Source organism: Lactuca serriola, chromosome 4 (assembly GCF_051521515.1).
Source record: "Lactuca serriola cultivar US96UC23 chromosome 4, Lser_US96UC23_V15, whole genome shotgun sequence".
NCBI classification, from domain to species: domain Eukaryota; kingdom Viridiplantae; phylum Streptophyta; class Magnoliopsida; order Asterales; family Asteraceae; genus Lactuca; species Lactuca serriola.
Genome location: NC_136411.1, coordinates 175675323 through 175679633, shown reverse-complemented (window position 1 = coordinate 175679633; position 4311 = coordinate 175675323). Strand labels below are relative to the sequence as shown.

At 31.5% G+C, this 4311-nt stretch overlaps 1 pseudogene across 1 annotated transcript; it reads right to left on the bottom strand.

The window, feature by feature from the left end:
- Positions 1-521: 521 nt before the first annotated feature.
- On the bottom strand, positions 522-3050 carry LOC145099018 (glutamine synthetase leaf isozyme, chloroplastic-like; annotated as a pseudogene). The gene is made up of 9 exons (XR_013704598.1): positions 3025-3050; positions 2804-2927; positions 2421-2572; positions 2272-2301; positions 1421-1460; positions 1239-1342; positions 1103-1151; positions 894-1000; positions 522-801 (listed from the first exon to the last, which is right to left on the bottom strand). The product of XR_013704598.1 is annotated as a glutamine synthetase leaf isozyme, chloroplastic-like (transcript).
- Positions 3051-4311: the final 1261 nt, after the last annotated feature.

The window sequence follows — 4311 nt, the reverse complement described above, 5'->3', positions numbered from 1 at the left end:
AAAGTTAAAGGGGCTCAAGTTAAAATTCTAAATTTTATATAATCCGTGTAAAATTTACAATTTAGTTCTTCTATAGAATTAACTTGGTAGGATTCCAACTTGAAGGTACTAAATGAACCTCCCAAATTCAAATTGGTGAAATATCAGTTCAAAACTAAACCCGTGTCACTTATTTTCATGTTGAACCAACACTGGAAACCAACATTGGCTGAAAGTGAAAGTAATTGACTACTTCATTGGTCAATGGTCATCACATTTTATCTAAGGTGGATGTACAATTAAAATTCGCATAATCCATGTCATAAGGTAGTGTTTCTTGCTTGAGTTATTTTGGCAATTATTAGTTGACTATCTTATGTTTTTGTTGTATCGTGTGCAAAATCATAGTATAAAAGGGCAAACCCAACACCAGAACCAACTTTTGGTTAACACATATTATGCTTAAAAAATTATTTTAATAGTAAATAATAAATATGAATATAAATACACACACATAAACACAATAACTACACACAACCAGATTAAAAACAATTTTTTAGAAGCATAATGGTTTATTAGGAAATATGACCCGTTACAAAAATCAAGCCCAAATTACACCCATACCCATAAACAAAGGGCCATTTCTGCCAACCCTTTAGGAAGTTTACTGTTCCAAATGTATTCAAGAAAGGAATGGAATGATGGATTCCAGTATAATATGATAATATTTATACCTGAGGAGCAGGGTAGCCTCCAACAGGCCAACCCAAAGGCCATTTCACATCTTGTTGAAGCAAAGTGTACTCTTGCTTAATCCCAAACCTTAAATCATATAAAATGTATATAAGTTTTTCTTCAAAACAAAGATAATTAATTATGAAAAACTAATTAAAATTTTCACTCAAAAAACCTACCATGGAACTTGTGCTACAACTTTAGGATCACTGAAAATCTCAGCAGCGTTACCATGTTTGTTTGTAGGGATAGGCACTCCTTGTGGAGTGTATATGTCATAGATTACCTTTAAGAAAGAAGCAAAATATATAATTTAAGAAAATAGAAAATTTTCAAAATATTAAGAAAAAGGTTGAAACTTGAACGCATGATAGTGTAATAAACTCACCAGGATGTTGTTGCCACCACAAAAAGGGTCCTTAAAGATTGCATAGCCACTACAAAAATAAAATTATAATTATAAATACTTCAAGTAAAATGAAATTTTTATTTATTTATTTAGTTATTTATTAAATTGGACTTACTATAAGATAACTTCACTGTCTTCCCTTGGTGCTTGTCCAATACTTCATCCATCATAATTCCACTTTGGAAGCTCAAAAGGATGCTCCACTGGTTTCGAGAGTGTCTAAAACATAAATAATTTAAAAATATATTTTTTTTAAAAGTATTTGAAAATAATTAAAGTAAACAAAGGTCAACATACCCTTGACTTGGTGGGCACATATGTTCCAGAACCTCCAATCCTGTTCCAAAATGTCAATAAAATGAAACTGAATAAGCAAAGGAAAAGCCTAAAGAGTGTATATATGTTTGGTTTATAGCATAAATGAATTAAAGAAGTCAATTTGGTATTTAGAAGATTGTGATTAAAGTGTTGAAACATTTTTTAATGTATAACAATATCAATTGGAGAAAGGTGAACGGAGAGCTTATAACTGTTATGAAATGCTCATGATATTTTATAATTTAATGTATAACAATATTAATTATCCCCTATAAAAACACAATTGTTTTTATTTATCTCATGCTATAAAATAAACTTTGTCATCTAACTCTATGAAAAAAGGCCAAGTGTATTTTTAAGGCTGTTTATTTATTTATTTTTGCCTAATCCATTTAGCCCAAAGAAAACAGAAAGTGCCATGGTTAGACTTAGATTATTTATTGATACCTTACAAATAAAAAAATAGAAAATACCTATGTATGCTATCATACTTTCACCAGATTAATTTCATGCAAGAAAGATACAAACCTTAAGAAACTGTAACAGGTATTAAATGTGGTGGTGGTGAGTATTTAAAAGTAAACATCTTATCTCATCAAATGAATTAACCAAAAACTCCCAAAGCTAAGTTATATGAAAATAAGTTTGAGCTTATTGAATAAAAATTGAAAAAAAAATGCAAGTCACCTTCGCATTAAATCGAACACCTGTTGGGCATAGCTACAACGTTATTCAACCACTATTAAACTTGCATTCTAGGAAACATGTTAAGTACTAAGCAGTAAGCACTTATAAGTAATAATAAATTAATAAAAATGTAGAGAAAATACCTGTAAGCTTGTGAAATTGTCTTCCTTACTCAGCCCTAGAATAAGCATTATTCATCCATAAATCATAATTAAGCAAAAAATTATACGGTTAAGAATAATGAAAATTATAATTAAGAAATAATTAAAACGTCTAAAACTTACACATTAACATTCTTGATTCATCCAGATTGAGATTTGAACTTCTTAAAAAGCTTACTCGTTGGACAATAGGAACGGAACTGCAAATGCAAGGAGGAAAACATGGGAAACGAAAGTAAGTAGATGGTATCTCTACCAACTCAAAGAACACACACATCAAAAACTGCATAAAATTACCACATAAAAAAAGAAATTGTGACTTATAATATCAAACCTGTAACATTATGGTGACATCGGCACCTTCAACTTCCCATTCGAATGTAGGAGTAGAGTAGTTGGTGATACAGAGGGTCGAATTGATCGACGATACGTTGATAAGAACCAAGAATAAAATCGATTTGAGGTATTACGAAATCGGTTTGATAGTTGAGGTATTAGGAAATCGATTTGGTACCTGAGAAAGAGAAAGAGAAGGCATGGCCCACCTCCCGTTCAGAAGCTTAGCTTGGACGAACCATTTCGGATTCTGTGGGTCCTCTGCTAGACCCAATGGGTCGGACCCGTTGTCACCTGGAAGACTGAAATTAAACATGGTTTTAGTTCTACAGTTAGTTCATGGATTAGGGTTTTTAATTGGGGATTTTTGAAGTTATGTTTACCTTCCATCGAGGTAACCAGGTGAGGTTAACCCCAGTAGCCATTGTCCTTTTTTGGCTTCGATCTTGAAGGAAGCGGGAGAGAAAGTGTTTGCAGGTTTGAGTGATACTTCTCTGAAATGAGAAGCTGACGGTGGGAGCAGTAGGTGCAATCGACATAAGGATAGGACCACGACCTCCAATCGAAGATAGAAACTATGGTATCTATTATGGATATTGAACTGAAGGTAGAATAACAATCAAGCGGTGGCAGAAAGAAGCTTATCTAATAAGCTGATGGAAGCGGTGGTGGGGAGTTAGAGACAATCGATTGAACATAAACCTTCAAACCATCCACAAAATCAAACATATTGCAACCGATCGTTGAGGAGACGGAGGTGACTGGATTCGACGATGGAACACAGAAGACGTAGACGAAAGCAGTTGAAGGCGGTTGAAGCAAGTGTGTAAGAATTCGATTACAGACCTAAATCGGTGGAAGACACGTATTTCAAAGATGAGTCGCAATACCTAAAAGAAGAATCGAGAAGGGATGGAGACAATGGTAGATGAACAACACGTGTGTAAAGAATGTATATAATTTCATAAAATGTCCGCTTACAAAAAACGGACTGAAATTACAGCCAAACCCATAAACAGGGGGTCATTTCTGCCAACCCCTAAAGAGCTTTACTGTTCCTAAGGGGTGCACAACTTTAATATATATATATATATATATATATATATATATATATATATATATATATATATATAACTTTAAATCATAAGGTCTCTCAATTAAAAAAAATGTCTCGTTGATTAGAAAAGAAAATTAACTAAATGAATTCCTTAATGTCAAGGCTTCCATTTACGCATATTTTGATGACACGGGGTCATTTAAACATATTTTAAACTTTTTTATTTAGTTTTTATCTTTTGTTGTTATATTAGGAGCACTAGGTGTGTGAGACCTATGTATTATATGAGTTAAATAAAAATTTAAATATCAAAATATAAACATTAAGTATTTTTTAAAATTAAATTTTAAAATATAGAAGGAAAAAACATATTTATTGCAATTTATGATCATATTTGTTACATTTATTATTTTACTTATATAACTACATAGATTATTTGGCTTTTTAATTTTAAAAATTAAAAAACCTAGAAATTAACATGTGAATACTATTAATTTAAAAAATACCACAAATTGACAAGTGTCAAAACTTAGGAGAGATTGACATGTGGCAAAATTGATCTTTATTTATTAGAGTACTAGGTGTAAGACACATGTATTACTTGAGTTAATTAAAAAAATTAAATATAA